Here is a 13,478-nt window from a genome sequence, read left to right on the forward strand (position 1 = left end):
GGTTTCTGTAGTTGCCAGCAGTAAAACCAAGAGAAACTTTACAAAAACCTTTTGTGCATCTGAAAAGGAGGAAGTGTGAGAGACATTGGAAATTCGATATGTCAGACAAAACTGTCTCCTGACACTGCAGGACAGTGGACCAGTCAAACGATCTTTTTAAAGCTCCCATGTAAGAAGTTGCTATATGAGGTGGCAGCTTGGGTCAGACGTTATGTATGGCCTTTGGTATTTTAGTAGCACTGCGTGTAAAATTTAACTTTCTAAAATAGCTGTATTCTTGGATAGCTTTTATCATTGCACTAGACAACAAGTTACAATTTAAAAACTGTTTCTTTTTATGTTTTTTCACCCTTTGGGTGTCTGAAGTTTCCCTCTGCTTGCAGCCTTCTACAATACATGTTCTGTGTTTATTATTTATATTAATACATCCTCTCCAACACCAGGCAGATTCTGTTCCCTCCCACCTAGTTTCCCAGCCACAGTTTTTGACTGCAGGGAATATCCTGAGTAACTTTTCAAGTCTTGATGTCTAGAGGGCTGGTCTCTATGAGGCTATGAGGGACCTAAGAAACAAAGTCTGGTTATTCCTTGGTGTCTAGTGCAGCATTAACCAGACTAATCAATACTTCTTCTACAAGGACAAAGTTAAGCTTGGTATTCTCTGTTCCCTTTATATACAACACCAGTTCTTGTTTCTTTTTAATTTTGCAGGTACAGGAAACTTTAGTAGCCTTTAAAAAAAAAAGAGAGAAAATTGCAAAGCTGTGTTGCATTGCAAGGCTGGTAGAAAACACACAAGTAGTTAGCAAGTTCATTGGTGGCCTAAAGAGGACACCAAATTGGTAGAATGCTAGAGCCATTTATTCCTCCATCATCCCTTAGAAATCTAACTTGCCTATTGCATAAGCCTAGAATTAAAGCAAGACCAGAGCAAAACATAGCTAATGCCTTTCTGAGATTAATATAAGAATGAGTAGCTTCCAATACATAACAATAAAATTAAAGTTCAACATAGATCAAGGAAACGTTCTCCACATACTTATTTTTTTAAAATGCACCGAGAGAAGAAGAGCATGTTGATAATGTCATTACAGGCCTATACTCCCTTACCCAGAATTGTTAAATCTAAGAAGCCCTGAAAATGTAGCTTTACAAATAGTTTTTAATAGTAAAATTGACCTGAAATGAACTGATGAGAGGCTATGTGTGGTCCTGTTTATCCTACCTCATGTGATTATATATGTTTTGCTACAAAACATAAACATGGTTGATCATGGAGTATTGCTCCAGACCCTACTGGGGGTGATTCAGATAATATACTATATGCAAAGTGTTACCTTTCTAAAATCTGAAAATTTCTGAATCCATACATACCTGGCGCTTGGGGTTTCAGTAAAAGATTGTAGGCCTGTATTATAAAAAAGAAGAAGGAGGAGGAGGAGGAAGAACAGGGGAGAGGAAGAGAAGGAGGAGGGGAAGGAGAAGGAAAAGAATAAGAAGAGAAAAAGGAGAAAAAGAAAAATGTGTTGTTACAGACATTATTTCCAGAGAAGAGACTCTCCTCTCAAAAATGAAATTTTTAGCAGCCCCATGAGATTGGCTAACAGCCCTTTTTCCAAAGGAATTTTCTGCCTCTAGTAGTTCACAAGAACATAAGATTTATGACTCTGAGATCAAGGTGTAAAATATGTTATTGACTGAAATTTGCTTGAGGGTTGGCTGGTTTACACAAGACTTGTCCAGTTCACTTGCTATTAACTTGTAAATGATTACTCTTGGCGTGGGCAAATACGTGCTTGAAAAGAACGATGCTACGAACTAGAAACAACAAACAAAAAACCCTAGTGATGTGAACATGTAAACATAACTGAAAGTTCCTTTTCATAACTTAATACTCTCCCCAAAATCGTGTTGCTGAGGGGACCCATTTTTCCCAAAAGTGAGAGAAAATTGAATACATTTACCACAGTTATCTCACCTTAGCACCCAGAAACTATTTTACTAATGAAAACTTGGGTTTTGGTTGTAACATTGCTTCTCTGTGGTAAGTAAGCTAGCCTCCCTAAAGAGTGTAGCTTAGTCTAGTTAATTTCTAAGGTGCCTCCCTGCCCCTGGTGTTCATGATGCCATTTTCTGTGTTTTATGTTAATTTAGACACGAGAGAGAAAAATGCCACAAAGCATTACTAAACACTAGAACTGAGACTCTAGTTATTGGTCCTAGACTTTTGAGAATGAGGCATGTTTTAGATGCCATTGGGAGCTAATTTTTGAGAACATAGTCATTTTGTTAAGATGGTAGCTTTAGATAACACGCAGATTTAGTCATTGCTAACTTTACAGATACTTGAGGTTTCTTCAGTTTTTTTTTTTTTTTTTTTTTTGTTTTTTTTTTTTAGTCGGAGTTTCACTCATGCTACCCAGGCTGGAGTGCAATGGCGCGATCTCGGCTCACCGCAACCTCCGCCTCCTGGGTTCAGGCAATTCTTCTGCCTCAGCCTCCTGAGTAGCTGGGATTACAGGCACGCGCCACCATGCCCAGCTAATTTTTTGTATTTTTAGTAGAGACGGGGTTTCACCATGTTGACCAGGATGGTCTTGATCTCTTGACCTTGTGATCCACCCGCCTCGGCCTCCCAAAGTGCTGGGATTACAGGCTTGAGCCACCGCGCCCGGCTCTTCAGTTTTTTTATTTTAACAAAGCAGTTTCTATAGATGACGTACTCATTGCTAAACTGGAAGAGACAATTCTAGGTAAATGAAATATGATCAGTCATATACTAGAGTCATTTGTGCTGGCTCCAGAGATCTCATTCTTAAATTTTCAGGAATTTTACAAGTTGTTGGTTGTATCTCTTCTCTATGGTAGAAGTATTATACAACGCTGCTCTAGTGAACATCTCTTCCCAACTCCGTATTCTGTTAGTTTGAAATTGTCCATGGTATTTACACCAGGGAAATTGGCAAATGATAAAAATCAAGGCCTGATTTATTGTTTTGTTGATCGATTATCTAGCTTAATAAACTTAATGTAGTTATAGAAAAAATGTCATTCATTCAGATTAGACTTAAAGGTGTGTCAGGTCTATAGCCATCACATTGTAAATAATGAAATATTTTAGGAAATATCCTTCTAATATTTGCAAGCTAGTATATGATTCATTAAAAAGGTCACTCATGTCATTGACAGGTGAATAAAGTTATAGCATGCATCTTCACTGTTTCAATTTGTCTTATTAACATAAAAAAGTCAACTAATATTCAGTTGGAACTATATTCATTTGTCAATGACATGAGCAACTTCTTTGCTGAGCTGGACAATAATCAAGCATTTATTTATAGTCTTATTTTGTCAAACTGTGGTTGAATTGCAGACACAGATTGGCTATGGGTGAAAGCATTTGGCCAAAATCAATGAAAGCGTTCTGTGAGAATCAATTAGCTATACAATTTACAGTCAAAAGTAGTGAGTAATTTGTAATTACTCATAAATTGTGGGCTACACATCTTTTAAATCAATAAAAGTTGAAATAAACGTATTTACATATGCTCACACATATACCTTTTCAGAGAGCAGATTGTTAAACATTGACCAGCTCACTTCTGAGTATAATTGTATCATCCTTGCCCAGAGTCAGGGCATTGGAACTTCCAGCTCTGAGTCACTTTTATGGAATTAAAACACATACAGGATAAAATCTTAGTAAATGGACTCTAAGAGCAAAGGCAACTTGTATTAATAAAAAATATTTGTCTTTGAGTAATTAAGAAAATGCCATGTGTTCTTTTCAACTATTCAGAACAACACAACCCAGTACCAACAGAGGGTGTGGTTTGTTTTAATTAAAGAGCAAAATAGAGTTTAATAAGCACTCTGTATATAAATAAGTTTTACTAAAGCTTTTAAAGTGTGCTTGCAATATTTTATCTCCTTGAGTCAAATCTCTCTTCCACCTCCATGGAGACCCATTCTTAGTTTTGTAGGACCCCCTCTTAGGTAGTACAGAAGTCCACTTGTGTCTTATCTGAATATGTTCTCCCTGGGCTAAAGAATGCCCAGTGGTTTCCGTTTGGCCCCCTGATAAGGCTTAAACTCCTTAGTCACAGTTTGTTCCAGGCTTTTCCCCAACTTCCTTGACTCTTGCCCTCTCCTCACTGTGTTTTGACCCAGCGATCTGCACACTGTGGCCCAGGGGCCAAATACAGCTCACGACCTGTTTTTATAGTGTCCGTGAGCTGAGAATGGTTTTGACACATTTAATGGTTGAAGAAAGTCAAAAGAAGAATATTTCATGACACGTGAAAATTACATGAAACTCAAATTTGCGTGATTATGAAGTTTTATTGGCATCACCATACCACTCTTTTACCTCTTACCCACAGCGACAGAGTTGAGTAGTTTCAACAGACATCAGATGGCCCCCACACCTAAAATATTCGGGGTACTATCTGGCTCTTCATAGAGAAAGTTTGCCAGCCCCACTTTCACCACGCCAAGCTTGCCATGTTTCCCAGCTCACAGTGCCCTTGCGTGCCGTTAAGTTGAATGCAGTCTCCCTGCCTTTCATCCGTCTCCCATAGGGCAAGTTAACTCACCATTCACTGAGCACATTATGGATTTCCTCATCCGTGACCCCTCATGGGGACTTCTCTGCCTGGGGCACTCTTCCTCTTGTCCATCTGGCAAACTTCTGGTCCTCTTTCAGGATCGAACCCAAATCTCTCCTCCAGACATCATTTTTGAAGCCTCTGGGTAGAACCATCTGAGTCCCCCCCTGCTTCCACAGTGCTTTACACATAGTCTAGTGCTGCTGTGAGGAGATGGAGTGAGGCGCCCTGTCCAGAGCTTAGCATGCCGTGAAGGGCCACCCCTGCCGCTTCCTCCCTGCCCATGCACACCATGTCCTCTCTATTCTCATTGGTGTTTGAAGTAATTGTTGTAGCCAAGTAATGATTCAGGCAAGATGGGAGCACTCAACTGATAAGTCTCAACTTCACTCTGGAAACACAACGCTTCTCTTGCCCTGAAGCACTGGATGCTTGCATTATACAAATGTTCATATTAGATCATGATTAGAACATCTGTTTCTCATCTCACTGCAGTCACCAGCCTCCTGGGAGAAGGGGAGGTGTTTTATTTACCTTTGTATATCTAGCTCCAAAACAGGGCAGGCACGCAGTAGGTGCTCCATAAATGTTCATAGAATTGAATGTATAGGCCGGGCACGGTGGCTCATGCCTGTAATCCCAGCACTTTGGGAGGGCAAGGCGGGTGGATCACGAGGTCAGGAGTTCAAGACCAGCCTGACCAACATGGTGAAACCCCATCTCTACTAAAAATACAAAAATTAGCCAGATATGGTGGCGGACGCCTGTAATCCCAGCTACTTGGGAGGCTGAGACAGGGAATTGCTTGAACCTGGGAGGCAGAAGATGCAGTGAGCTGAGATTGTGCCACTGCAACCCAGCCTGGGCAACGGAGAGAGACTCCATCTCAAAAAAAAAAAAAAAAGAAAAAGAATTGAATGGCATGGGGTGCTAATCCTTCAACATACAAAATGAGAGAAGACATGTTAATTTACTCAAGGAAGAGCCCCTGGTTTGAGACATGTGAAGGCACAGTGGTTTATTTCCGCCCCTATGATGAGGGTCTTCTCTCTGCTGAAGTATTCTAGTAAGAATATGTCTATAGACAGAATTCGAGCAGTGGTTGGGAGGGGCCGTGGTGACTGGATTGGGTCCCTTGCGCTACTACAGACTGAAATGTCTTCTTCCCTGTACATTGGGAGCCTCAGTACGGTTCTAGTTTCAGCATGGTGGTGACGTGACACTGTCACATATGAGCTAAGGATTCCTGTCCCCTCAACCCTTGCTACTCAAAGTGTGGTCCCCAGGTCAGCTGCACTGGCATCACCTGGAAGCCTGGCAGAAGCACAGAACCGTGGAGCTGCTGAATCAGAGTCTGCCCTTCAGCAAGATCCTCGGACAATGTGTTTGCACTTTACAATTTGAGAAGCATTTTCCTAGCATACATAAGGATACACCATAAGCGAGGATTTGATAGTCCCACTTGTCAGAAGTCAGCATGCCAAATTAGGTGAACCATGTCGATAGGACTCAATAAAATCTGAAGGGTTAAGGTTTTTTCCTGTCCTAAGCTTTAGGAAAGTTTCTTTGATTTCTGAAATGCCATGCTGTAATATACTCTGTCTAGTTGCTGCTGTACATTTCTCATTAATTCAACTAATATTTAATCAACACCTAGTATATGCCAAGTACCGTCCCCAAAACTAGGATGTAGTAATGAAGAAGCCAGAGACAGTGGTTGGTGCTTTGGAACTTAGAGCTAGCAGGGGAAGGCAGATAGTAAGTAAATACACAACTAAAATAGTGTCACATGTTAAAGTCCTACTGAAGGAAATGAAGCAGAGGGACAGAATAAAGAATATCCTGGTAGGGTAAAGTAGCTACATCCAAGAGGAAAATTAGGAAAGACTTCTGGGAGGAAGTGACATTTGAGCTGAGTCCAGAATGAAAAGGAGCAGCTGAACGCAAGTCAGAGAGGAGAGTGTTACGAAGGAAGAGCAACCACAAAGTCTCTGAAGCTGGAATTAAGTGGACCTTGTGAGAAGAAGGTCGGAGCAGCTCAAGCACTGGGAGCAAGGAAGGAGTGGCTGTGGCTGGGAGCTGATGCTGAAGAGGTGGACGGGACCCAGAGTGTGCAGGACCTCAAAATCTTCTTGGGTGTGTTTGTCTGTTGGCTTGTTCATTTGTTTTTAGAGACAGGATCTTATTCTGTCTCCCAGGCTGAAGTGCAGTAGTGCAATCACGGCTTAGGGCTGCCTCGACCTCCTTCTTGACCTCCTCCTTGGGTGCGTTTTTTACAAGCAGAGGGCTGGTACGATTTGTTTTACACTTTATAAAGGTCATGTTGGCTGCACCTGGAGAAATGATTATAGAGGGCCAAGCGTAAAGGCAAAGCAGTAAAATAAAATACTAATTAGCAATAGTTAAATTGGACTTCAAAAATAAAAACTTTTGTGCTACAAAGGACACATCAAGAAAGTGAAAAAAAAAAAAAAAAAAACCTCACAGATTTTAAGGAAATATTTTTTGGGTTTTCTTTGTTTTTTTTGGAGGTGGGGGGGTTGAGACAGGATCTTGCCCTGTTGCCAGGCTGGAGGGCAGTGGTGCAATCATGGCTCACTGCAGCCTTGACCTCCCTGGGCTCAGGTGATCCTCGTACCTCAGCCTCCCGAGTAGCTGGGACTACAGGCATACGCCACCATGCCTTGCTAATTTTTTTTGTGTGTAGTAGAGACGGGGTTTCATCATGTTGACCAGGATGGTCTCGATCTCTTGACCTCGTGATCCACCCGCCTTAGCCTCCCAAAGTGCTGGGATTATAGGCATGAGCCACCGCGCCCGGCTTGTGTGTATTTTTTATAGAGACAGGGGTTATACCATATTGCCCAGGCTGGCTTCAAACTTCTGGGCTCAAGCAATCCTCCTGCCTCAACCTCCCAAAATGCTGGGATTATAGGCATGAGCCACTGTGCCGGGCCATAAGGAAATATTTGTAAATAAGATATCTGTTAAGGGACTTGTATCTAGAATATTTAAAGAACTCCTACAACTCAATAATAAAAGGCTACTCAGTTTTAAAATGGGCCAAGAATTTGAATAGACATTTCTCCAAAGAGGATATACAAATCACTGGGCACATGAAAAGATGCCCAACACCATTAGTCATATCAGGGAAAGGCAAATCCAAACCACAATGTGATACCGTGGCACACCCACTAGGATGCTGACATGGTTTGGCTATGTCCCCACTCAAATCTCATCTTGAATTGTACTTCCCATAATTCCCATGTGTTGTGGGAGGGACCCAGTGGGAGATAACTGAATCATGGGGCAGTTTCCCCAATACTATTCTCACGGTAGTGAATAAGTCTCATGAGGTCTGATGGTTTTGTTTGTTTGTTTGTTTGTTTAAGATGGATTCTTGCTCTGTTCCTGGGTTGGAGTGCAGTGGCACAATCTCGGCTCACTGCAACCTCCAACTCCCTGGTTCAAGTGAGTCTCCTGCCTTAGCCTCCCAAGTAGCTGAGATTACATGCATGCACTTCCACACCCAGCTAATTTTTGTATTTTTAGTAGAGATGGGGTTTTACCATGTTGGCTAGGGTGGTCTTGATTTCCTGACCTCACGATCTGCCCACCTCAGCCTCCCAAAGTGTTAGGATTACAGGTGTGAGCCACTGTGCCCAGTTGAGATCTGATGGTTTTATAAGCGGAAACCCTCTTTACTTGGTTCTCATTCTCTCTTGCCTGCTGCCGTGTAAGACGTGCCTTTTGCCTTCTGTCATGATTGCGAGGCCTCCCAGCCATGTGGAACTGTGAGTCCATTAAATCTCTTTTTCTTTATAAATTACCAGGTCTTGGGTATTTCTTTATCAGCAGTGTGAAAACAGCCTAATACAGATGACTAGAATAAAAAAGACAATAACAAGTGTTGGTGATGATGCGGAGAAACTGGTATCCTCACATGCTGCCAGTAGGAATGTACAATGGTGCAGCCACTTTGGAAAACAGCCTGGCACTTGCTCAAATATTTAAACAGAGAGTTATTGTATGACTTAGCAATTTCACTGCTAGTTATATACCAAGAGAAATGAGAACACATGTTCCCACAAGAACTTGTTCACCAATGGCAACAGCAGCATGATTCCTAATAGCCCAACAATGGAAATAACCCAAATGTTCATGAACTGATGAATGGGTGAACAAAATGTGGTATAGTTTCCTAGGGACCATAACAAACCACCGGAAGCTAGGGAGTTAAATGGCATGCATTTATTGTCTCTGTGCTGAAGGCTGAGAATGAGAGATCAAGGTGTAGGCAGGGTCAGTTCCTCCAGAGGCAGGGTCAGTTCCTCTAGAGAAAAGGTCTGTTCCAGGCCCCTGTCCCAGCCTCTGTGGTTTCCTGGCCATCTCTGTCATTCTTCAGCTTGTAGACTTATCACCCAGAGCCCTGCCTCATCTGCACTTGGTGTGCTCCCTGGATGCACATCTGTGTCCAAATCTCCCGTTTCTGTGAGGACACCAGTCATGTTGAATGAGAGACTCACCCTATTCCAGTATGATGTCATCTTAACTAATTACATCTGCAACTATTTCCAAATAATATCACAGTTTGAGGCATTAGGGGTTAGGATTTCAACATATGAATGGGGGGGCATAATTCAACGCATAAAATGATGGAATATCATCTGGCTATTAAAAGGAATGAAGTACTGATACAAGGATGAACTTTGAAAACGTTGTGTTCAGTGAAAGAAGCCAGTCACAAAAGATCACATATTATATGACTCCACTTATATGAAGTGTCTAGAATAAGCCAATCTGTAGAGACAGAAAGTAGCTTAGTGGTTGCTTAGGGCAGGGAAGGGGATGGAGGAATAAAGGGGTGAGAGTTAAAGGTTTCTTTGGGTAATGAAAATATTCTAAAATTGATTGAGGTAATGGTTTTACAATTCTGTGAATATGCTAAAAACCCTTAAGTTTTACACTTTTTTAAATTTTATTTTGCTTTTGAGACAGGATCTTGCTCCGTCACCAAGGCGGGAGTGCAGTGGCACAGTCATGGCTCACTGCAGCCTCCACCCCCATGGGCACAAGGGATCCTTCCCCCCAAGCCTCCCAAAGTGCTGGACTACAGATGTGCACCACCACACTTGGTTAATCTTTAAAAATTTTGCAGAGATGGGGTCTCACTGGGTTACTCAGGCTGGTCTTGAACTATTGGGCTCAAGAGATCCTCCCACCTCTGCCTCCCAAAGTGCTCATTACAGGCATGAGCACTTTAACTAATTACATCTTAACTAATTACACATTTAAATGGTGGAATTGTATGGTATATGAAATATATCTCAGTAAAGCTGTTACAAAAAAAAAAACAAAAAACCTCTACAAATTAGTGTTTTAAAAAGTGGTAAGGACTAAAAAAGTAAAAAACAAATGTGTGGACTCAGAATTTGAAGCTCACATTCAAATCATGGCCCTGCCACTTTCTCTAACCTGAGTGAGTTACTCTGGGGGACTTCACTTCTTTCCTGGAAAGATGGAATGAGGGGAGAAAGGTACTATCACATATCTAGCAGGATTCATACAGGAATTAGAGGTGATCTAAGTAAAATAAGAGTTACTTATTTTAGAATTAGAGATTATCTAAGCAAAAATACCTGACATATAATAGTTGCTCAATAAAATATTAGTCATACATTTTATATTCCACCCTTCAAAACACAGTGTGATTCGCCAGGCACGGTGGATCATGCCTGTAATCCCAGCACTTTGGGAGGCTAAAGGGGGTGGATCACTTGAGGTCAGGAGTTCAAGACCAGGCTGACCAACATGGTGAAAACCCATCTCTACTAAAAAAATACAAAATTAGCCAGGCATGGTGGCACATGCCTGTAATCTCAGCTACTTGGGAGGCTGAGGCAGAATTGCTTGAACCCAGGAGGCAGAGGTTGCAGTGCGCCAAGATCATGCCATTGCACTCCAGCCTGTGCAACAAGCGTGAAACTCCATCTCAAACAAACAAAAAACATAGTGTGATTCTCTAATAAATCTTGATTTGGTCATTAAAAAAAAAAAGATCAAATAAGGCTCTTCTGAAATGCAAATCAAAACCACAGTGAGATAGCATCTCACACCAGTCAGAATGGTGATTATTAAAAAGCCAAGAAACAACAGATGCAGGTAAGGCTGTGGAGAAATATGTAAATTAGCCCAACCATTGAGGAAGACAGTGTGGTGATTCCTCAATGACCTAGAACCAGAAATACCAGTTGACCCGGCAATCCTATTACTGGGTATATACCCAAAGAAATAGAAATTATCCTATCATAAAGATACACGCACATGTATATTCACTGCAGCACTATTCACAGCAGCAAAGACATAGAATCACCCCACATGCCCATGAATGATGGAGTGGATAAAGAAAATGTGGTATATATATACCGTGGAATACAATACAGCCTTAACAAGGAACGAGATCGTGTCCTTTGGAGGGACATGGATGAAGCTCTAAGCCATTATTCTCAGCAAACTAATGCAGGAACAGTAAACCAAACACCACATCTTCTCACTTCTTAGTGGGAACTGAACAATGAGAACACATGGACACAGGGAGGGGAACAACACACACTCGGGCCTGTCGGGGTTGGGGGAGTGAGAGCATCAGAATAAATAGCTAATGCATGCTGGCCTTCATACATAGGTGATGGGTTGACAGGTGCAGCAAACCACCATGGCACACGTTTACCTATGTAACAAACCTGGATGTCCTGCACATGTATCCCAGAACTTAAAAAAAAAAGAAAAGCCTCTTTTAATACCTCCTAGAAAGCAAACTCCCAAAGCAGAGCTAAAACATAGAGGAAAAACATATTTCCTGGCATTACTCACGCCATAAGAGGACCCAGCTCAGCTGCTTTTCTGCCTCTGACGTCTCTTCCCCCGACTTCTGTTTTTATTCCTCCAGCTGGTAATTGAAGCTGTCAGAGAAGGCTCACGCCGGTCAGTATTTCATTGATGAATTCCAGCTGGGACTAAAGAGGGCTGCTGAGTTGGAGAGAGAGAGAAGGCCCCTCGGGAACAAGCCCACGCTCTGAGGCAGTGGGATGTGAGCATCCAACCCGTTTTATTATTAACTCGGGGTCCAGCAAGGTTTTCCTGCTCATCCATTTGAGGCGCTGGCCTGAGTCAGCATGTGCCTAAAGACTGGAGTGAATACAGAAAGATGCCTGGAGAATGCGTAGCTGAAATGAGGTTAGGATCCATGACGATTCCTGCCACAGGGATAAGCGTATCCTGGTGCTCTGAGGAGGAAATTAGAAAGAAATATTGTGCTGGTCGCAGGGCTTTTAGGAGAGTCCATTTGGACATCTCCATCACAAAGCCCAGAATCCTACAGTCAATTAATATACAGGGACCCCATTCAAAGCTGCCATTCACAGATGATGCCGGGCGCACATGCCAGGCACTGCGCTAGACTCTGGGAACACGGGGCTGAAAGTGTAATGGTGTCTGCAGAGGTGCTGGGCCTTCATGTCACCTCACAGAGAGGGGAACAAAGAAATAAATGACCTTCAGAGAGGTGTTTCCCGATCCCATAGAACAGGGGCCCCACGTAACCCAGAGACGGATGCCCTGAGCCAACTGAACTATCTGCCACTTGGTGCCAGAGTGATCTGCATATCCAGGGCTACTAAAGCGTCCTCCAAATTAGCCTTTCTCCCAGCTCTCTAGACTAATTTATTTATTCATTTATTTTTAATTTGAGATGAAGTCTTGCTCTGTTGCCAGGCTGGAGTGCAATAGTGCGATCTTGGCTCACTGCAACCTCCACCTCACGGGTTCAAGTGATTCTCCTGCCTCAGCCTCCAAAGTAGCTGGGATTACAGGTGTGTGCCACCACACCCAGCTAATTTTTGTATTTTTAGTAGAGATGGGGTTTCACCATGTTGGCCAGGATGATCTTGATCTGTTGACCTCGTTGTCTGCCCGCCTGGGCCTCCCAAAGTGCTAGGATTACAGGTGTGAGCCATCGTGCCTGCCCTAGACTGTCTAATTTATTTTGTCTAGTCATTAAGTCCCCAAATGGGTCTATCCCAACAAACCTCTTGTGATGAATTAATCTGATCAGGCGCAGTCTGACTTAGAACGTATTATTCAGGGATGATCTCCTGAACTTTGAACACCCCATCTCCCAAGACTGTTCTGGGAGCTGCTTTCTTTCTCCAGAACCCTCACCGTTATCCTCATGCTGAGCACAGGTCTTAGTCCCAGGTCCCTACAGTCACACAGGCCAGCATCATCTCCTCCGTACTGAGGAGGTTGCTCCCATGTTGGGGGCATGGTGAGAATGACCAGGGGCTGGGACCACCTGTCTCTAACATCATTCCTAGGCTCAATAGCATTGCTGACACTTGCCCAATTGTAAGGGTTTCCGGGACCCTTTTTAAAGTCCAGACTCCAGAAGGCCCTGCCACAGAACTGTCTTTAGGGGAGGGGATTGGAAGTCTGTATTTTTAATATGTGGTTGGGGGATTTTAGAGAAAGCAAGTTTACACAGCTTTGTCTAGCATTTTAGAGGAGAAACTCAAAGCCAAGGATTGGGCTAGCACCGTGGCTCACATCTATAACACTAGCACTTTGGGAGGTGGGCAAATCTCTTGAGTCCAGGAGTTCAAGACCAGCCTGGGCAACATGGGGAAATCCCATTTCTACAAAAAATACAAAAATTAGCCAATCATGGTGGCGTGCACCTGTGGTCCCAGCCACTTGGAAGGCTAAGAGCAGGGAGGATCACTTCAGCCCGGGAGGTCGAGACTGCAGTGAGCTGGTAATGGCATCGCTGCTCTCCAACCTGGGTGACAGAGTGAGACACTGTTTCAATTAAAA

The sequence above is a fragment of the Sapajus apella genome, unplaced genomic scaffold (assembly GCF_009761245.1).
Source record: "Sapajus apella isolate SASKATOON/1434 unplaced genomic scaffold, GSC_monkey_1.0 scaffold31, whole genome shotgun sequence".
NCBI lineage: Eukaryota > Metazoa > Chordata > Mammalia > Primates > Cebidae > Sapajus > Sapajus apella.